The 21,998-nt window shown below is 52.1% G+C and overlaps 2 long non-coding RNA genes across 3 annotated transcripts in view; one reads left to right on the forward strand and one right to left on the reverse strand.

The window, feature by feature from the left end:
* Positions 1 to 679: 679 nt before the first annotated feature.
* LOC124513209 (uncharacterized) lies at positions 680 to 3,126 on the reverse strand. Its single transcript, XR_006962313.1, has 2 exons — positions 2,447 to 3,126; positions 680 to 1,235 (listed from the first exon to the last, which is right to left on the reverse strand). It is a non-coding gene; the product is annotated as an uncharacterized LOC124513209 (long non-coding RNA).
* The window catches only part of LOC124513210 (uncharacterized), a 139,466-nt gene continuing 120,576 nt past the window's right edge, over positions 3,109 to 21,998 (forward strand). For both annotated transcript variants that reach the window (XR_006962315.1, XR_006962314.1), the window contains exons 1-2: positions 3,109 to 3,418; positions 6,302 to 6,430. This is a non-coding gene — a long non-coding RNA (uncharacterized LOC124513210). The remainder of the gene's footprint in view (positions 3,419 to 6,301; positions 6,431 to 21,998) is intronic.

Genomic DNA, 21,998 nt, shown 5'->3' on the forward strand with positions numbered 1-21,998 from the left:
ATGAGTGGGGGCCAAGCCAGGTCAAGAGAAAAGAGGATTGTCTAGATGGAGGGGGCAGCACGTGCAAAGGTCCTGAGGTGGAAAAACTGGGGTGTGGGATAGTCGTGCATCTCACACTTTAGGGTGCACCTGGAGATATTATCAAAAGGCAGATTCTGACTTGGGAGTTCTGGGGTGGGTCTGAGCTCCCAAATTTCCATCCAGCTCCCAGGCCATGGCCGGTGCCGCAACTCACATTAGAGAGGCACTGTGTTAGAGGAACTGACCACATGGAGAACAAGGATGAGGGTGAGGAGAAGGCACTAGAAGAGCAGACAGGGATCAGATCCGCAGGATTTAAAAAAAATTTTTTTTTAATGTTTATTTTTGACAAAGAGAGAGACAGAGCATGGGGGAGGGGAGGGGCAGAGAGACAGGGAGACACAGAATCCGAAGCAGGCTCCAGGCTCCGAGCTGTCAGTACAGAGCCCGATGCGGGGCTCGAACTCACAGACCGAGATCATGACCTGAGCCGAAGTTGGAAGCTCCATTGACTGAGCCACGCAGGAACCCCAGATCCACAGGATCTTATGGGCCACCTTCTAATTTTAAGGAGCAGAGCCACACGGTCTGATTGGACAACTGATAAACTACTTCTTACATTTTGTAAATGCTCTGTAACATTGCTGACTGCTAGTGGTTGAATCGGACACGCCCTTGGGAGATGAGGACGCTGGGCTCGTTCCTTGGTGCTGGAGAACTCTAAGAACCAGGGGGTTGCTAGAGGTGCTCAAAGCAGAGGCTGGTAAACCAGGCAGCCAGAAGCCCACCCCGTCTGTCTCTCGTCTTCCCTCTGTCCCACCCTCAGATCCGCTGCAGTGGAAAGGCAGTGTGGTACGCTGGAAAGAGGAGCCTGAGGACGCGGGGAGAAACCTCAGTTTACCACCCGTGTTTGTCTCTGGCCTTGGGCACGCCCTTAATCAGCCCGAGCCGTGCTTCCCGCAACTATGAAATGGAGGTGCCTCATCTCCCTGGCAGGCAGGGCTGTGTGCAGTGAGCGGGGCCGTTCAGCAAACGAGATGTGTTTTTCCTCACTCCTAACCCCGAGTCCCGAACCCGGGGAAATTTCAAAATACGCCATCTTCTGCATAAAGTGTGAGAACCGGAGACTGGCGCGACCTTCTTTATCTTGACATGCCACTCTACTCAGAGAAAGTTCCCCCGTCTTAAGTAAGCCAGCAGTATCTTGGGTTAGACTGGTAAAATATAGGCAAAGAAACAAGAAAGTGAGTATTTTCTTTTTCAAAAAGAAAATTCTCTGTAGGAAAAAAAAAAAGAGCTGGGTTCCCCTGCTTAGGTCTGTGCTGACCTTTTCCTGCCTGTCTGTCTGTCTGTCTGTCTCTGTCTTTCTACTCAACAACAGGATGCCCTCCTTCCCCCCCACCCCCCTGGCTGCCACCGAGCGGAGCCGCTCTGTCTGCCGAGCTGTGCTCTGTTTAAAGGAACAGACACCCGTTTCTCACAGAGGAACCATTAGGTAAACAATAATATATTTTTTTAAGCCCAGAAAGTGGCTCAACACTCTCAGCATGGAGTGAATGTCTCTAGCATTCCCCAGCTAGTTTTAGGACAAAGGTCTCCAGGGGAAGGATGCCTCTTTTCTTTTCTTTAAAAAGAGTAAAAGAGGACAACAGGAAACCTTGGCTGAGCGGGGCCGGGAGGCCTGAGGCCGGTAGGCAGGAGCCTTGTCTCGGCCTAAAGAACCCCCACAGGCTGTTCTCGGCACCCCTGGCCCGAATGGGCAGGAGAGGATGGGTGGCTTTCGTTCTGATACCCTCTCTCCCCTACATGTACCTCCTGTTTGCTGAGCACTTCCAGGACTGTGCAAAGGCCCCTCTGACGTGACCTCAGTGCACCCCCCTAATGACACCCAGAGGTATGCATTAGTACCCCTACGTCACAGATGAGGAGACCAAGGCTCAGAAGGATAAAGTAATATGCCCGAGGTCAGAGTTCACATCAGGACTCAAAGCCGAAACTCCGAAGTCCGTTTCTAAACAATATCGACTTCCTGGATCCAAGCTTTTTGAATAACTTGACCTCACCCCATTGCTTCCCAGGAGAGGAAAAGGACCCATTTTCTAGACCCGGAGGAGTGCGCTGCTCTGGGTTACCGGTGGGGTCAGGAACAGGGCTGAGGTTCCCAGGGTCCTGACTCAAATCCCCAGGGCTGGCGGTTTCGTTCAAGAAGAGAAAAATCCAGAGGTGCCGTCAGCACCACTGACTCCTCGTGCAGATGCTCCACTCTGGGACTTGCCCCAGTGAGCTCTTCCTGCCCGCCACCCCCATCTCCACCCGTGGAGGCCGGAGACCTCGGCTGTGCACCCCTGTTCCCCTGTGTTCGTGACAACAAAGAAATACAGCAAACCCTCTTATGCACAGTTTTGCTTTCTGCCCTGTCAGTTACCTGTGGTCAACGGTGGCTCGGAAACAGATGACCCTCTTTCCGAGGGAGCATCAGAAGGTCCACGGCAGCCTGCCGTGACGTCACTTCCTCTCATCACGTGGGCACGTTATCATCTCACATCCCCACCAGAAGGGTGAGTGTAGTGCCTTAAGATATTTTGAGAGAGTCATATAACTTTTATTGCAGTATACTGTTGTAGCCGCTCTATTTTATTGTTAGTCCTTGCTGTGCGTCTCTTACTGCGCCTAATGTAGAAGTTAACCTTTATCGTGGGGAGGCGCCCACGGCACAAAACATAGTGTCTGTGGGGTTTGGCACTCTCTGTGGTTTCGGGCATCCACCGGGAGTCTTGGAACGTATCCCTGGTGGATAAGGCGGAACTACTGTAATTACCAGAAAAATAAAGCCACAGAATGTATTCTCAAGCTGAGTAGAAAGAAAATATATTTTTGGCTTCTTCAAAATATAGTGACGGTGCCCTGATGGGGGATAGGTCACCTGGGAGGGGTGTTGTGGGGTGGGAGGTGGCGTCCCACTGGCTCTGGGAGAAGGCAGACCCGGGGCGGAGAAGAACTTGCTGGCGTGGGTCCGTGAGAAACCCCTTCCTGGCCATGATCTTTGTTTCCTCATGTGTCACATCTGCACTCCAGGGTTGATGTGGGGAAGAGAAGGTTATGGAAGTCTTCTCTGTGCCAGGTTGTCCTTCTCTCTCCGCGGCAACCCGCAGAAGGGCCGCATTACGGTTTTCACAACGAGGAAAGTGAGGCCAGAGGGGCTCGGCAGCACTCCCGGGGTTGGCCTGGCTGCCCAGTGAGTGTTCCTCATCAGACCCCGTGAGAGCTACACTGCCTGTGGGTGAAATGTACCAGACACACCGCGCAGGCTCAGTGTGATTCACGTCGTTGGTTCCTTGCCTCCAAGGGCACGTCACAGACGGAAGGCCTGGCTGGTAGGCTTCACGGTAGCTCGATGGTAAGCCAGGCAGAGGGTTTTAAAGCTTCGGTGGAGATAGGGGGGTTTTGACGCTTTGCTGAGCCCTGTGAGATGAGACATGGCGCTGAAGGTTGTCATCTTTGTGAATTATTTGCTCCCTACGCAGACAAGGGAAAACCAAGTTCCTGCACTGGCCTGGAGGAAGGAGGGGCAGGACGGAGCCGGGGTGGGGGGAGCGTTCTTGCAGTCAGTAGTCTGAAACCGAGACCTGGAGCTCGAGGAGCGCCTCCTAGCGGCAGGAGCCGAGCCCAGCTCTTCACAGCCGGCTGCCGCTTCTAGGACAACAGTGGCACCGCTGGGTGTGACAGCTGTGTCCTCCAGATAGCTTCTTGGCCCTGCTCTCCATGCCGGGGAGGCTGGACTCCTGGGCTTGTCTGAGATACTAGCAGGACATCAGAGGCCCAGAAGAGAGAGGTTGGGGGATTTCCTCCCTCCCCTCGGTGCTGCAGCTCTGTGTCCCTGCAGTGGCAGGCCCTAGCGACGGGCCCTTCCAGTGCCTCCAGCTTTTACCAGGGCCTCAGTCCTGGGGGAGGTAACAGCTTTCTTCCTTCACTAGGTTCTCTTCAAATCTCCCTGCAGAGTATGCCTTCTGTTCCCTGCAGCCCCCCTGCGTGGAGACTGCAAGGTGCTTCTTCCTCCGGTTGGCAGAGGGGGAGGCTGAGGCCCGGCACAATAGATCTTGCCAAGGCCAGAGGGCTCATGAGGGCAGAGAGAGGACCCAAGCTAGAATCTTCCCAAATCCACCCCCCATTGCAGAGAGGCTGGCTAACAGGGAGACTTGGCGAAGCCTGCACGGGGATCCCCTTTGTTACTTCCGAAGCCAGCTCCTGGGTGTGGGGGAGGGTTGAGGGAGCACGTGGGGTGGGAGGTCAGCCCGACCGGCCATGTGTCTTTGTCATAAGTGACCTGTGCCTCAGACAGATCCAATCGCTCCGCCTGACCGATGGATTCTTCTATGAGCTAAGCTGGGAGACGGCAGGGAACTATTCCCTGAACCCACTTTCCAGCTGGGGACACTGAGGCTCCGAGAGCTGCAGAGCTGCCCGGAGGGCGGCAGGGGACTTGCAGAGGGAGGTGTTGCTGCTCTGGAGGCTCAGCTCCAATGGGGCTTGTAACGTTTGCCCCGAGAGCCACCAGCTGAGATGAGCAGGTACCCTGTCAAGGACCACCTAAAGCTCTGACAGATGAGAAGAAGGGAAAAGACAGGAGGGAGGGAGAATCAGCATTTTGGGGAACAAATGTGGTAAGATGCTAGACCCTCAGCTACCTCAGTGTGTCGGCTTGACCACCGTTTATGATGACACGCGTTGTCCAGATGACGAAACACTGACTGAATAGGTTGAGTAACGTTGCCCAGCTCATCAGTGGCAGGGCTGGGAGTGTAGTTTCAGTCTGTCTGACCCCAGAACCTTCTGTATGCGTCAGCAACACTGCCTGTGCCCAAGAGAAATAAAAAGAGAGGAGGGAGGGAAGACTGAGAAAAGCAAGAGAAAGCCACTAGCTGCTGGACGAGAGGCCCTAGGGAGGTGCTGGAACATTGCAGTGAAATGGTGGGTTCTGGAGGCAGGCTGCCTGGATTCAAATCCCCACGTCTCTACCTACCAGCTGTGTGATAGTTGGATATGTTGCTTAACTTTTCGGCGCTGTGTTTCTTCACGTGTAAACAGAGATAATAGCACCTGTGCTGGCCTGGGCCTGTTGGCCTTGATAATCCCTCTGTACCTTCCCCCTGCTCGGCATCGAAGAGGGACTCACCCTTGTGGTTGCCAGCCTCCAGGAAGGTTTAACCAAGGGAAGGGACTGACAGAAGCTTGGTGAGCAGGGTTGGAGAGGCCAGAGTGTTCTTTCTCTCCCACACTGCCTCTGGTCTCTGGAAGCGGCTCCTTCTCCTTCATGGTGTTTACCCTTGCTGCACAGGGCCGCTGTGATTCTGGCTTCTGGATGATCCCAAAGCCGTAACACCCGCTCTGTCTGTCTGCCCAGCCGTAGCTGGGGTCGGCGTAGAAGCTTCTTCCTGTTGCTTCCCTCTGATGTTTGGCCTCTCTGCTCTTCCAGCCCTAAGAAAGCCAATTCTCTGTATTACATTTTTCTATTCAAAGGACTCAGGGTGATTTCTCTTTTCCTAATTGCTACCGTATACGGTTGATGTGAGAATTCAGTAAGTTAATCAACACCCAAGCACTCAACACATGTTAGCCTGCAGTCTCGTCATTGCCGAGGCCCCGGATTGTCCAGCCCGGCTCACATGTTTCCGAACCATAGGCTCCTCTGTGGCTCTCTCCCCCTGGGGGCGGAATACTCTCTGCGTCCATTCGTCCCCCCTCGCCTAAGCACCAATGCCAGCCAGTCACCTGCGCTGTCTGCACCCCGCGCGGCAGGTGTTATTATTCCCATTTTACAGATGGGGAAACAGGCTCCGAGCCATGGTAGCTGTTTGCTCGAGGCCGGGGCGAGGTGGAGATTCAAACTCAGGTTTGTGAGATACCATAGCTGGAGTCCTCACCGCCATGTGGGGCCGTGGAGAAGCTGCAGGCCCATTTTCCATGAGTCAGAAGGGAAGCTGGGTTGTGTTCCTGAACTTTCTTGTAGAGTTTCCCTCTGGATGCTGCTAGCACTAACAGCCAGGTGTGTGTGTGTGTGTGGGGGGGGTGTGGGTGGGTGTGGGTGGGTGTTGGGCGTTCTCTCTTCCTCCCCTAGGTCCTGCTGGAGCTGATCTGACCCTTGCCACCTGTGGTAAGGGAAATACCAGATCTTGACCTAGAGTCTTTACGGGTTAGCTGAGGGCGCCCCTCCCTGAGGTGGGGGTACAGGAGGGTGCCATACTAGGAAGGAGGAACTAAGAAGGGGTTTCTCTTTTACCAGAATCCTGGTAGCCACATTTGTGGACATGGAAAGACACCCACAGTCTGTTGTGCTGTGAGAAAAGCTGGCTGGAGGACTGCACGTTGACGATGAGCCTATCTGTGCAGAGCTGGGCACGTGTGCATGTCTGTGAGTAGACAGGTGCCTGGGAGCCGCACGGGCACACACGGAAACTAGCTCTCTGTGGCAGGGGGGATTTTGCATTTTTTAAACGTTTTTAAACGTTCCTGCATGACTTGACTCTTTTGCCAATCAGCAGTGAGTCGATACCCTTTTATTAAAAGAAAGAAAGCCCCTCAAGGATTTCCACCTTAAAACTCCAGGAGTGGACTTATGTGGATCGTGAGAAACTTAACAGAAACCCATGGGGGAGGGGAAGGAAAAAAAAAAAAGAGGTTAGAGTGGGAGAGAACCAAAGCATAAGAGACTCTTAAAAACTGAGAACAAACTGAGGGTTGATGGGAATGGGAGGGAGGGGAGGGTAGGTGATGGGCATTGAAGAGGGCATCTTTTGGGATGAGCACAGGGTTTTGTATGGAAACCAATTTGACAGTAAATTTCATATATTAAAAAAACAAACAAAAAAAACAAACAAAAAAAACCTCCAGGAGTGGAAAACAGAGAAGATGTTGCAGATGCGTGCCTGCTTGCAGGGTCCTCAGCCAGGAAGGTCTCAGGGAAGTAAGTTGCCACTCAAGACAAGGACAAAAGGCTAGGACTTTCTTCTTTTTTCAGAAAGGGGGATGTGATCAAGCATTTGGGCTGAGGGAAGGGTGCCCACAGCTGGGGAAACGACACGGATAGCAGAAGGGGGTGTGCTCCTTGGTGGGACAAGGGCTTAGGGAGGTGGGGGTGGGGTGGAATCTTGACACAGGTGGTGGGATTAGCCCCGGACAGGGGGAGGAGGACCCCTTGCATGCAGCAGGAAGGGCAGTGTAAGTGGGCAAAGGTCGTAGGTGGGGTGGCAGGAAGGTGAGGGCGTCCTTTCCTGATTGCCTCTATTTTCTCTGCGAAGTAGGAGGTGAGGTCATCCCGTGAGAGTGAGACGGTCAGCATCCCAGGCTGGGGGCTCGCGGGGCCGAGGGAGGTTTGGAAGGTGCTGTGGGGGATCAAAGAAGGGCTGGCTGGTGGGGACCAGTGGAGGGACGGTCAATCTCTGTTGAGGACAGCTGCTGTTAGAGACCTTTCATTTGGACCTCGTCCAAACGTCTTTCTCTAGTGGAATTCTGGTGTCTGGAGCTGGCAATGGAAAGGGCACATTGTTAGGCTGACTACACAGCTTCGAGGCTTTATGGGTTAATGTGACTGGGGGACAAGGTTGGGAAGGGTTGGCAGTGACCGCAGGAGAGTGGGTTAAATGAGGAATCGTGACCCTTGGGCCACCTAGGAAGGGAGGGAACTCAGCATGTAGGAGAGAGCAGTCTCAAAGAGAACAAAGGCTGGGCTCTGAAGGAGTAGATGGACGGGAGGAGGGTGTCTGCTGTGGCAGGGGATGAGGTGCTGGTGTGGGCAGTGGCAGCTTCCCGAGTGACCGTTGGGGAGGGAGTGGAAATGGACGGGAGTCAAAGTCTTTGAATGGAGGCCAGGGTGAAGGACGGGCCATCCCCGTGTTGAGGTGGAACTTGGAACGGAGAGGGAAAAGTAGGAGCTAGGAGCCTCAGGGAATGGATGTCGGGGAGGGACTGGGTGGTGGCGAGATCAAAGCCGTGAGAGGAGATGGGGAGGCTCAGGATGGCCAGAAAGAGACGTCTTTGTTCAGGGTGGGAAGAGCAAGACAGATGAAGTCTGGAAAGTGAACGTGTGGGAAAAAGACCAGGTTCTGGGTCCTGGAATGTCACCGGGGAGCCTGGAGGCCACGAAGCACACTTCGCAGTGGGGGGAAATCGAGACAAGAGGAGAGGACGTGCGATGCTCATGGCTAATTAGCAGCAGAGACCATGTGCTCTAACACTAGGCGAGAGCTTCTTCCCTGTACTGAGATCACAGAACCACGAGCCTTTAGTGCTGAAAGTCATCCCGAGAAGGCATCTGTAGGCCAATCCTTAGGTTCCAAAGCCGAGCAAACAGCAAATTGGGAAAGTTCAGTGAAGCTTAGCAGAGCTGGGACCAAACCCAGGTCTCCTGACCCATGGTTTGTGCCCGGTGCTGGCGTGGGATGGGGGAGAGAGTGGGTCCGAAAGGGAACGCAGAAGGTAGAGCGTATGGATGTGTAAGGGGGTGCATGCACGCGCGCATGCACGTGTGAATTCACACGCACAAGTCTGTATTTGTAAGAAAGCTGGAACCAGGACTATGTTTCTCTTTCCCAAGAAAAACACGTGGCTGCCTTTGGAAAGGGTGTCAGTCAATGCTTTCCTTTGCCAGGAGTGGCGACGGGAGAAATGAGTCACCCCATCCCGTATCTCCTGATTCCGAAGGATGCACACTGGGGAGGCAGCTCCGAGTATGCTTTGTGACCTCATGGGGCACCGGAGCTGCCTGCGCGTGGCCATACCTGCTCGAACCAGCAGGCTTGCAGGCCCACACTTCCCCTGGTGTGCTGGCACCAGGACGCCCACGCTGGGCACACGTGCTTGGTCAGGCCTGTGGTAGTCTGCTGGGCTGGCCCTAATAACGCACCATAGACTGGCGGGAGGCGGGTGCTTACACAACAGAAGCTTATTTTCTCCCAGTTCTGGAGGCTGCAAGTTTGAGACCAAGATGGCAGGGTTGCCTTCTTCTGAGGCCTCTCTCCTTGGCTTGTAGATGCCCATCTCCCTGTGTCTTCACACGGTCTTTCCCCTGTGTGTGTCTGTGTCCTAATCTCTCCTGATAACGAGACCAGTCGTATTGGGTCAGGGCTTACCCTAATGACCTCATTTTACCTTAATCACCTCTTTAAAAACCCTATCTCTGGGCGCCTGGGTTTAGCGGGTTAAGAGTCTGGCTCAGGTCATGATCTCACAGTTTGTGAATTCAAGCCCCGCGCCGGGCTCTGTGCTGACAGCTGGGAGCCTGGAGGCTGCTTCGGGTTCTGTGCCTCCCTCTCTCTCTGCCCCTCCCCTGCTTGTGTTCTACCTCTGTCTCTCTCTCGAAAATAAATATTCAAATGAAGCCTAAAATAAAATAAAATAAAATAAAAGACCCTATCTCCGCATACAGTCATGTCCTGAGGTCTTGGAGGTTAGGACTTCAGCATTCAATTTTGAGGGACAAAATTTAACCCCAAACAGGATTATTTTGGTGGCAAGGCACAGAACCCCACTCAAGTTAACCAAGTAAAAAAAGGGTTTATTTGTAAGGATGAGGCCACTCAAGGGGACTGTGAACTAGAAAACAGCTCTTTCCATTTCATTCCTTCCTGAGGTGGTGGTTTTAAACTATGGTTACAAGTTCTTTGACACCCCGCTGCCATAGAGTGGTGGGTTCTATATCACGCCTCTTGAATTTGGGTGGGCTTATGACTGTTTTGACCAATACAGCATAGTGGAAACGATGCTCTGCCACTTCTAAGGCTCCATCACGAAAGGCCATGCAGCTTCTAGCTCTTTCACTGAAATACTCACTCTTGGGGCCTTGACCTGCCTGTAAGAAATCCAATGACCCGGGGGCGACTGAGTGGCTCAGTGGGTTAAGCATCCTACTCTTGATTTCAGCCCACGTCATGAGCCCCGTGTTGTCAGGCTCCGTGTGTTGACAATGAGAAGCCTGCTTGGGATTCTCTCTCTCCTTCTTTCTCTGTCCCTCCTTTGCTCATGCTTCTCTTCCTGTCTCTCAAAATAAGTAAATAAACTTTAAAAAGAAAAAAAAAAAAAGAAACGAAAACCCAATGACCCCGAAAGGCCATGCTGGAGACACCATAGTTAGGCCTTCTGGTTTACAGAATGATATATGATATATGATAGGATGGTTGTTGTGTTGAACCACTAAGTTTTGGAGTAGTTTGGTGTGCAGATAGATAAGCAGAGCACCGGAAGTCTGCTTTTTTCAGCTTTTCTTACCTATGGGTTTTTCCTATTTGCTCACATTTCCTGCTCCCCTGTAAATTATCCGCCCAAGTTTTTGCTCTAGTCCCTACATCTCTGGGATTAGAGTCTCGCTATTAGTCAAAACGCTGGAGAACCTGATCAGCCAAGACCAGGGGCAGGGCCATGTGTTATGCGGAATAGGTCACGGCTCTTGGAGGTTGGGGCCCAGCAGACCCAGAACCTCATCTACAGTGTCCACTTCCACGGCCCGTCTGAGTCTGGCCCATGAGAAGTTGTTACCTCAGGCCTCTCTGAGAATGTACTGCCCTTAGACCACAGCAGGCTCTTCCAACTCAGAATCATGTGGTCAGCTTTAAGACGGAAGAGGGTCCTGTGATCAGCCAGTTTATTCTCTGATCCAAACGGGAATTCCTTTGATGATGTCAGAAAGATGAAATCTCCACAGCCTCTTTTTGATATTCTCCGGGCTGGAATTCATCAGGCCAGCTTATCAGGTAGCACATTGCCATCCTGCCTTCTGCTTGTTCAAAACGTTCCGCAGGTGGGGATGAGACTTCATTAGGCTTTGTTTGTCCTGTCCTCAGCATCATGTGAGTAGATGATTCCCTCTTTTAGCAGAAAATCTTTGAAATACTTGAATCCTTCATTTTAAAGTTTAATTCTTACTTACTTACTTATTTATTACTTTTGATTTTAGAGAGAGAGAGACCATGAGCCGGGGAAAGGGGGAGAGGGAGAGACAGAGAATCTTAAGCAGGCTCTATGCTCAGTGTGGAATTTGATGTGGGGCTTGATCCCATGATCACCTTGGGATCGTGACCTGAGCTGAAATCAAGAGGTGGATGCTCAACCGACTGAGCCACCGAGGTGCCCCTAAGTTTTTTTGTTTTCTTTTTTTTTAGTGGAGTATAGTCGACACACAATGTTATGTTAGTTTCAGATGTATGACATAGAGGTTGGACAAGCCTATAGTTATGTTGTGCTCACCACAAGTGCAGCTTCCATCTGTGAGTACATAACACTATCATGATAGCATTGACTCCATTCCCTGTGCTGTGCCTTTCACCCCTATGACCTATTCATTCCATAGCTGGAAGCCTGTATCTCCCACTCCCCTTCACCCATTTTGCCCTTCCCTCCACCCCTTCCCTCTGGCAACCACCAGTTCATTCTTTGTAAAGTTTTATCTCTTCGTAGCAAACCTGGGACTCAGGAATAATTATCAGAATGTGTGACCAGAGAGGAGGAGGGGGAGAGAAGCTGATTCGATCTCACTAGGAATCGAATGAGTGCAGATAGGGATTGAGTTCACTTTCTCAACTGCAAATTCTTTTTGATCATATACCTGTTCTTTAGAAAAATGTCTGGCTTCCCCCCCCCCTCCCTGCCCTTTCTTTAAAAAAAAATTTTTTTTTAATGTTTATTTATTTTTGAGAGAGACAGAGTATGAACAGGGTGAGGGAGGGGGGCGGGCAGAGAGAGAGGGAGACACAGAATCCGAAGCAGGCTCCAGGCTCTCAGCTGTCAGCACAGAGCCTGACACGGGGCTGGAACCCATGAGCTGTGAGATCATGACCTGAGCCGAAGCCGAACGCTCAACCGACTGAGCCACCCAGGCGCCCCTAACGATACCCTCCCCCCTTTCCTGTGTTAGCTTTGTAGGGCTGTCATAACATGACCACAAACTGGGTGGCTTAAAGCAACAGGAATTTATTCTGTCACAGTCACGGAGGTCTGAAGGGCGTTGGTAGGGTTGGTTCCTCCTGGATGCTTTGAGGGAGGATCCATTCCGTGCCTCTCTCCTAGCTTCCGACAGTCCTGGCAATGTTTGGTGTTCTTCAGTTTGCAGACGTGAGCATCACCCAGTCTCCACCTCTGTCTTTGCTGGATGTTCTTCCCCATGTCCTCTGTGTCTATCTATGTCTAAGTTTTCCTCTTCTTCTAAGGATATCAGACATCGGATCAGGGCCCACCCTAATCCGGTATGACTTCATCTTAACTAATTAAATGTGCAAAGACTCTAATTACAAATAAGGTTATCTTCTGAGCTTCCAGGTGAACATGAATATTTTGGGGACACCCTTCGACCCAGTATGTTTTCCTTCCTTCCTTTCCTGTCTCCCTTCTATCTTTCTTTCCTTTGTTCCTCCCTCTCTCGTCTTCTTTTTCTCCTTCCATCCATATCTCCTTCCTGAAGCACAATATAAACACCTGGTGTACTCAGAGGGGGCGCCGTGCCTGGGGGAGCACGTGTATTATTTGGTAGGGGGTCAGAAAACTTCCAGAAAGCAGGGACCATGTTGCCGCTTGTAGAAGACTAGCAAATCACTCAGTGCTAACATCTTTATTAGATGTTTTAGCAAGTGATACTCAAGAAGAAGGAGAAGGAAGAGGAGGCAGTAAGAGGAAAAATACAGGTCGTGGGCTGAAGTGACTCCGGCACTTGAGTCTGGGGAGCTCAGGTGGAGGTGAGAGGCTGTCCTCTCTAGGAATGAAGACGAGTCAAGCAACAGGGATGCCTGCCTTTGTCTGAGATTCTCTCAAGGCCACGCTCAGTATGAAAGCCGTGTTGAATCCCTCTAGACTGATGCTGGCCCGTAATGGCCACGAGCCACAGCGAAATGAGAATGAGCTCCGAGTGCAAAATACACACCAGACTTCAATACTTAAGTATGAAAACAAAGAATGTAAAATATCACATGAATAATTTTTGCATTGATTACATTCTAAAACAGTATTTTGGATATAAGGGGGTTATACGAAGTGTATTATGGAAATCAATTTCACCTGTTGCTTTTTATTTTTTAAAAATGTGGCTACTAGAAAATTTCAAGGGACATACGTGGCTCACTTATCTTTCTATTGGGCAGTGCTGTTATGGGTTCAGAGTAACATGGTACAAAGCTTATCTGCAGGGTGTGAACGTTGGCTTCGCCATTGACAAAGTTATGCTCCTGGGCAAGACTCTTTGCTTCTCTGGGCTTTGTTTTTCTCCCCTATGGAATGGGCATGATGTGGTCATGATTCCTAGCCCACCACCCTCCGGAGGTCCCTGTGAGCATCAAAAGAGAGAATGCATGTGAGGAGGCTTCATGACTGTAAAAGGCAGACAAATGTGTTCTTAAATTTTTTTTTAAATGTTTATTCATTTTCTGAGAGACAGAGAGAGACAGAGCATGAGTGGGAAAGGGGCAGAGAGAGGGAGACCCAGAATCTGAAGACAGGCTCCAGGCTCTGAGTAGCTGTCAGCACAGAGCCCGACATGGGGCTCGAACTCACGAACCGTGAGATCATGACCTGAGCCAAAGTCGGACGCTCAACCGACTGAGCCACCCAGACGCCCCAGACAAATGTGTTCTGATCAGCATCAGCTGCCGTAGCAACAATGACATCTACATCAACACCGCCACCATCACCACCATCACCGTGAGGATTGCCTCCTCTTTCAGCCAAGAGACTCGGGCCACCGGGGCAGGAGCATAATACCAGACCCAGGGTAAAACACAGCCCACAAGAATTTCTGCTTTCAGCTCTTCCCAAACCCTGTGGCTGGATCGTAAGTGACTTGCCCTCTGCCAGCTGCCAACAGGGCTTTTGTCTGCTCGGAGGGGGTGGGGTGGGGCAGGTCTCCGAGAAAAATATGCCGTCCACCTAGTACTTCTCAATCAATACGGCGTTTATGCATGCTTTTGGATTAGAATAAGCCATCCCACTTTTTTTTTTTTTTAAAGCATTTCTGTTGCATCAGACCACCAAAGCATTTCCCCTCTCTTTTTTTGGCCACCAAATATTTTTATGATTTTCCACATAAACAGCTAGGGAAAATGCTAGCAGCCACTCAGGCGGCAGTGGCAGGCACACTGTCTCCCATGAGAGTAGGGGATTAAAAAAAAAAAACACAAAAACGCAACAACAACAAGACCAATGCCTAGGGGGTGGGGGGGTGGCAAGGGAGAGGTAGTTGGTCTAAGATACAAGGATTTCTATGAATTCTTCTTGGGAATTCTGGGATAATAAACTAGCAGTCACCCTGTGGCTTCAGGCAGTGATGCTCTCACTTTTGAAAGAGTGAAATCTTTGCAGATGGAATTAGGCATTGGTGAGGTCAGGAGGTGGGTGGGAGCGACCCCACCCATCTGAGACCTGCCTCCTTCTGGTCCCCTCTCTTCCCAGCCTGACTTTGTGCCCCTCCCCCTCCCCTCACTAAGCGAGAATCACGGTAAGGTTGGGGGACCTGCCTCCTGAAGGAGACTGGGTGCAGATGGCCACAAGCTCATGGTAACTATTGATTATTTGGTCTTTTTTTTTCCTCTCTTATTTCCATCCCCGGCCAGCTTTCCCAGAGACATAGCGGGGCCTCTCGTAGCCAGCCAGCTGCTCTGTGCTGAGAGATTTAAAATCCCGCAATTGATTCTGACTGTGTCCAGAACAATAGGCGTCTGAATCTGATTTATTAATCTTCTGGGGAGTGAGGGAGGCGGGCTTCATGTCCAGGCTGTTTACTGCGATGACAATGCCCAGGGCTCGGACTTGCACTTCAGCCGGGTTCATTATGGGCCGAAGCCCCGGGAGCAGCAGGCAGGGGACACTTCCAACCTGAGTGAAGCTGTGAGGACCCACCGCACAGAATCAGGGGAGAGGTGTGGAGGGAGCAATAGGAGGGGCAGGGTTGATTTAGGGAAGATCCCCAAATGGGTCACCGTGAGTGTCTTCCTGGGGGGTGGTGGGCGTGGCTCCCAGTGGATGTGTGGTACGGTTCATCCCATTATCTCCGTTTTGTGGTTGAACCTGTAGGTCTCTGGAAGACAGAAGCTGGCTACCCGGGGCTAATGCCTTCCTTCTCAAAAGCCGAGGGCTGGCCGACAGGGCCTCTGAGGAGGTTGAGGGGCACGTGGCTAAAGGCACATCCTCAGCCCTGAAAAATCCGGATCAAGGAGACATGGTGTCACCCCAGCATGGGCCACTAGACTGGATGACTGGGCACTCGGCAGGCATGCGGTCACAAAGCAAACCATCTCACCCCATGAAGAAGTGACGATCCTTTAGTATTCGAAGGTTTGCAAAACGGAAGACAGAAAGAAACCTGTCTTTCCAATTGGATTGCCTGGGTCCCGATCCTAATTCTGCCGCCTATTGACTGTGCAGTGTGGGATCCTCCAAAAGCCTCAGTTCTTCCAACTCTGAAATAGAGGAGAAGAACCTATTCTGTGGGGTTGCTTATGAGGATTAAGTGAAATAATGCATGCAGAGCTCCTAGTACAAAATAAGACCCGAATAACATTTGCCGTCACCCTTGGTGGCATCCTCATTGTCATTGTTTTTATTATTGATGGTTCTGCATGGCCCCAGAGAACAGAGGCAGGAGCAATGGGTGGGAACTGCAGGGTGGCTGCTAGTGGTTAGACTCCAGAAAGAACAGTCCATTAGAGCTGTAGAGAAAGGGAATAGGAAGAAGGGAGGGTCGAGAGAAGAGGCGAAGGAAGGACATAATGGGGGAGGGAGGCGGGAGGGGGCTCACGCCCTTGGACTGTAGTGGACAATTCTGCAAAGGACAGTGATAAGCCTGATGGAGGCAGGAGGTGAGCCCAACTCCAGCCGGGGCTTAACCCCAGTCTGTGTTGGGGTGTCCAAGGGAGCAAAGAACAGAGAAGCTTCCGCAGACACCGATCGCTGAGAACAGAAGTCTCCTTCCCCTCCCTTCTCCCCACGGTGGCCGGACCCCTCCCCAAGGCTGGCCCACAAGGTCAGTGAAGAAATGAGGTCTTGACATTCTTGAAAGTCTAGGGTTGCTGTTTGGCCTGTGTTCAAGGAGGGCTTCCAGTCCAAACAGACTGCTTAGGAAACTGAGCCTGGCGTGACTGCGGGGGAGAGCCCTGCCCAACCAGCAGCAGCCTGCAAGGGCTGGGGGTCTTCTAGAAGCAGGCATCCTTCTTCTTCCTTCTCCCTCATCTCTCCCAAGCTACATGGCTGATTCTCATTCCGTCCCTTCCCTCCTCTCGGCCTGTGCCATCATGGCCTTTGGCCCAACCTTATCTTCTTTCCCCTGTATGCAGCTCTGCTCCCAGCCTGGTGGATGGCACTGGGGGGGACTGGCTGCGAGCTGGAGCCCCAGACGCCTATGCCAACCTTGACCTCTTCAGCCCAGGACCTCTTCACTGAGTGATCTGCCCCCTGCAGCCTCGGGTTCTTTATTTGTAAAATAGGGTTTCCACGCAGATTTGGGGGGATAATAGATGCCCCCAGCACGGTGGAAGCTGTGATTATATTATCACTGCCATATTGTCAGATAGGAGGGAGCGATGGAGCCCGGCCCTCCTTGCAGGCTTAGGAAGAAGACCGCAGCCTGGAAAGAGACACCACAAACTGAGGGTAAGACAGGGCAGAGGAGGAGAGAGATTGGAGGGGGGCGGGGGAGGGGGCGTTGTTAATGAAGTTCATGCTAAAGATACTTGGCGGCAGTGAGGCCACAGGCCTGTGGCTGGGCGCCAGGCCCAACCTCGAGCCTCATTTCCATATGCGGGTCAGCCCGAGGCATGTTTATAGCTCGCTCTCCTCTCCAGAACTCTACCAGGAAGGGCCGGCCCCCCAGGTCCGTGGGAGGGAGGCGGGCCCTGGCTGTGGGAGGTGGGCCGCGCGCCTTTGGCTGGGAGAGGACGGTTCCCATCAGAGTCAATTACCGGGCAGGCCCCCGACGACGTGAGGTCAGTAAGCAGGCCCGGCACCTCGGGGATGTGTGAATGATGTAGGTGAGATCTATATGTGGGGCTGTCCACACACGGCTGTGCGGTTATAAATACACACAGACCCAGTCGCGCAGCGCTGTGGGTGCCCAAATAGCTCAGCACGCAGCTATATATGAGATGTAAACACACAGAGTGGGCCTGTGGTGCTGGCCGACCTCCCCGGAGATCTTAGGCAAGCGCTTCCTTCCTCCTACCGCACAGGGCGGCCCGGGGGCTCACAGGCTCGCCCTGGGGCTGTGAACCCAGGACGCTGGTGAGAAGGCGCGCCCGGAAGTGCACAGCCACGTCTTTGGGTTGGTAGTGCTTCTTTATAAATAGACGGTTTTCCGGAGGAGAGGCATCCTTCTCTTCCTCCTCTGTGTCTCTCATCTCCGTAAAACTGCCTAGCCATCCCCTCCTCTCCGCTTATGCCCCCACGGCCCTAGATCCCGCCCACCCTCCTTCACCTGGGGCTCAGTGATGGGCTGGTAAATGTTTAACGGTGATTCTTTGGCGGGGGCGGGGAGAAAAGCCGTGATCTGTAGCATTTGCCCATTTCTGTGGTGTAAATATTCCCACGACCGTCAGCTTCAAGCGGCTAGTGTGAGGTCACAGAAGGCAGAGTGGGGGAGGGAAGGGGGAGGGTTGCGTGCCTCCTGGCGTGTTGTGTTGTAGCGGTCTCCACCGTGGGGAGGCACTCCATGTGAGCCATCTGAAGAGCAAAGCTCATCGTAAAATGTCATAAAATAATGAGAAAGTGATGAGCTTTTGAGTACTTACTACCTCTGTTTTAAATGTAATCTATTCAATTGTAATTTGATAAAATCTAATTGGGAAATAATGACTGTATTCAACAGCTGGCTCACGAAAGCTCTTGACCATTTAACAGGTGGCTTTTGCAGGCGTATCAGCAGGACCAGAGCGTCACCGCCTGCACTAAAGCCGCTGTCTCTTAGTCTGACTACCACCAGGCTCTCTCCGTTGCTGAGTTATGCTCCTCGGCTGCAATCCTGATAACCTAATCTTACCCAGGTTAAAGCTTACGTGAACAGCCAGCGTCCACCCTCACACGCACCGCTTTCCATTTACCAGCTAGACTGTATCTTTGTGTGTTTTCCAGACTTTACACTGTGGAGCCATGTTTACTGTTACCCTAACCCATCCCTCCACCTTCCCTGGCGCGTTGCCAATTCAGCCTTTAAGACGGGTAGGCCATGGGCCAAATCTGACCTGCTGCCTGATTTTCTTGGGCCTGTGAGCCAAATATTTTTTCTTTTTTTCATGTTTATTCTTAAAAAAAAAAAATTTTTTTTTAAAAAACGTTTATTTATTTTTGAGAGAGAGAGAGAGAGAGTAAGTGGGGGAGAGGCAGAGAGAGAGACACACACACACAGAATCCGAAGCAGGCTCCAGGCTCCGAGCTGTCAGCACAGAGCCCCACGCCTGGTTCGAACTCACAAACTGTGAGATCATGACCTGACCCGAAGTTGGCTGCTTAACTGATTGAGCCACGCAGGTACCCCAAATGTTTCTTCATTTTAGAGAGAGAGTGTGAGCGAGGGAGGGGAGAGAAAGGGAGACAGGATCTGAAGCTGACTCTGCACGGACAGCAGGGAGCCCGATGCAGGGCTCGAACTCATGAACCCGTGAGATCATGACCTGAACTGAAGTCGGATGCTCAACTGACTGAGCCACCCAGGCACCCCTGGTTTTTATATTTTTAAATGATTGAAAAAATTACCAGGACTAGGCAGAGAGGGGGCTGGGGATGCTGTCCTGCAGGACCTTGGAGAGAGGTGGCTGGACCCTGTCCCGTATGACCTTGCAGGCTGTGGTAGGTCCCTGTCCTATGGGACGCAATAGAGAGGTGGCCGGGGACCCTGTCCTGTAGGACCTGGCAGAGAGGTGGTTGGGGACTCTGGTCCTTGGAGAGAGATGGCTGGAGACCCCTCTCCAGTTAGGAAGCAATTGCAGAGATCCTGAGAAAAATCTTGACTTGCACGAGGGTGTAGCATTGGAGATGGTGGAAAATGTCCAGATTCTGGGACATTTTGAAGGAAGAGTCAGCTGGCTTTTCTGATTGTGTAATGGTCATGACGAGATGAGGCAGAAGGGTATGGAAGTGACAACAGCGTGTAGAAGCTGCCGAGCGAAGAGATAAAATCTGATCGGGGATGAGGGGAGGCTTCTCAGAGCCCTGCAGGCCGAGGGAAACATCAGAAGACGGAGAAGGGGGAGAGCATTTGGCAACACGATAATGATGTGAGTGGAGTCGTGTAAGTAAACACGTGCTAGGTGAGCACGGGGGGTGGAGGGTGGTCCATTGCAGTGGGTGGTGGGGAGCAGAGAAGTGCCGTGGGAGGTGGGCCTGGGTCATGCAGGGCCTGGTCAGTGTAGCTGAGGGTTTAGAACCTTTTCCTATAGGCAGTAGGGAGCCGTTGAAGGCTTTTGGTAATGAATGACACTGTCTCTGATGACAGCCTAGGAGGTCGGCTTCAAGAGCAATGAGGCTTCAAAGCAGGCTTCAAGGTTGGCTTCACGGGCAACAAGGATACAAGGTAGGAAGCCGCTGTCATGGCCCAGGTGTGAGAGGATGAAGAGATAGACCGGGGACTGACCCCGTGGAGCCGGCGAATTTTCCAAAGCAGAATTTACAGCGTAGTTGATCCGTTGTTGTAAGCCAGGAGGGTAGGGGAGCTACAGGTGGCAGCACGAGTCCTGGGGTCCGTCTATGGCTCCGTGGTGATACACGGGTTAGTGGAGCCCAGACAGGCTTCCGGGGCACGTTTAGGACATGCTAAGTATAAACACGTAATGCATATAAACTTGTTAAACGGATGAATGAATCAAGGTCAGACTCTGAGTTTTGTGGTCAAAGAGTAAAATCTCCCCTCACCTGACCCAGTCTCTCAATGACTTAGATTAAACTGGACAATTTACGGCAGCTGCTGCAAGGATGCTTCCCTCTGCCCAGCCAGGCAGGTGCTGTGAGGAACCCAGAGGTGGTGGGGAGGGCGTTTGTTTTTTGGGGGTGACTTTAAAAAAATAAACTTAGGGGCACCTGGGTGGCTCGGTCGGTTGAGCGGCCAACTTCGGCTCAGGTCACGATCTTGCGGTTTGTGAGTTCAGGCCCCACATCGGGCTCGCTGCTGTCAGCACAGAGCCCGCTTCAGATCCTCTGTCCCCTTCTCTCCGCCTCTCCCCTGCTCGTGCTCTCTCAAAAGCAAATAAAACATCAAACAAAAGTAAACTTAAAAAAAAAGAAACCCAAACTTGTAATCAAAGTATAACAGAAGTGCAGAAAACTGCACACACGTAAACATACAGCCCCGGGGGGATTTTCACCAGGTTATCACACCTTGTAACCAGCACCCAGATGAAGAGCAGAACATTGCTGGTGCCCTGAAACCCGGCTCTTTGGTGGACATGGTGGAAGCCGTTCTGGGGACCTTCTCTCCTGCTCTGGCTGACAGCCTTTCTTCCTCTGGGTGGCCCAGGCTCCCTGCTAACAGTCTTGCTCTCAGTAAGCCTGGCCTGGGCCAAAGCCCAAACTCCTGTCCCAAGCATCTGAGCAGGGCCAGCCGTCATGAATGGGAGTCACCCCCCACACCCCCATGCCTTCCTCTTCTGTCCCTTCCCTCCCCTCCATCTCTTGCAGCCTGGGCCTGCAGGCCACCAACAAGAGCCTTCCCCTGCTCAGCGGTGAGGGGCTCTGGCCTCAGCCATGGAACAGAGTGGTCTGTGGGTGTCAGGCCAAGTCTTTGTAACTATAGAACCCTCTTGAGTGGGATCGCTCAGAGCCGAGAGAAAGTCTCTTGTAATCTCTATGATATTTGAGACACAGGAATTGCAAACCTTGTTTTGATGAAAACAATTGCAGTTACTTTACTGAGCACTCACTCCCAGCCAGCATGAGTTCTGGGCCCCCGTCACCTCCTTTCATCCTCCCAACCTCCCTTGCGGCTGCTGCCTGTCTGTTTCCAGTGGGGGCGTAAGTTTCCTCACACTCATCATATGCACAACGAAATTATAGCTCAATGACAATCCTTTCTCCCGGATTCTGTCTTCCTTATGAAGGAAGGTGGAAAGGAAAAATGCCCTTAAATTTTGGCTCAATCAGGTAACCTTAGGTCCAAGCCAGTAGCTGACGGTGTCTTTGGGAGCCAACCTTCAGCTTGGACTATTCAGGTACCTGCTGTGTCTTTCGGGATGCCTCCCTGTTCTTTGTTCCTCTCCGGGTTGGTGTTGGGTGAGGACGCTGCAGGGAAGGAGGTGGGCCTGGTATTGATGCCTTTTCAAGCGGCAGCGAGTGGATGCATTGATCACAGAGGAGGGCTCCGGGTCAAACTTGATGGAAGTGAATCCAGAGCAGTTCCTCTACTTCCTCATCTGCTCCATAAAATGCAGATTTTTCTGGAAGCAATAGTCAAAGGTAGCATCCAGGAGAGGGCAGCACTGAGGCACAGGGCATGGACTCCCTGGGAGAAGATTGCATCAGGGTCTCTGGGCAAGAGAAACCTGGGACGGAAGGATAAAGTGACCGGCAAGTGGCAGACATCAGCCTCTGGCTATGCTTCCCACAGACTCTGTGGAGGACAGCATGTGGGTCACAAGCTGCCCTTCCCCCAGCCAGGGGTGCCTCTCATCCGTGTCAACCTGCACAGGGTTCTCCTTCAACAGAGTGAGCAGCAAGAGTGACTCTCAGGCAGGCGGAGAGCTGGTACCCTCCCACTGAATCTATAGTTGCTAATTAGCATCCTACCACCCGGAACCCTGCTGGCATGTGGGCCCTTCTTGCCTGAAACTGAGACCTGAGGTATAGAAAGGGCAAAGGCCAGTGAACGCCCCTGAAGCCTACCATGGCCTCATCGATTTCCCCAGTCTCACAAGAGAAGTCACGTTACCCCTTCTCCCTTCCCCATCAGGTACACAACTAGGAGGATGGCGTGCATTATCCCCTAAGACCCTGGACTTGAGGTGTTCTTGGTACCACTGCATCCGTAAGGG

The sequence above is a fragment of the Lynx rufus genome, unplaced genomic scaffold (genome assembly GCF_022079265.1).
Source record: "Lynx rufus isolate CCGP_SWC_20201006 ecotype Redwood Valley unplaced genomic scaffold, mLynRuf1.p SCAF_18, whole genome shotgun sequence".
Classification (NCBI taxonomy): Eukaryota; Metazoa; Chordata; class Mammalia; order Carnivora; family Felidae; genus Lynx; species Lynx rufus.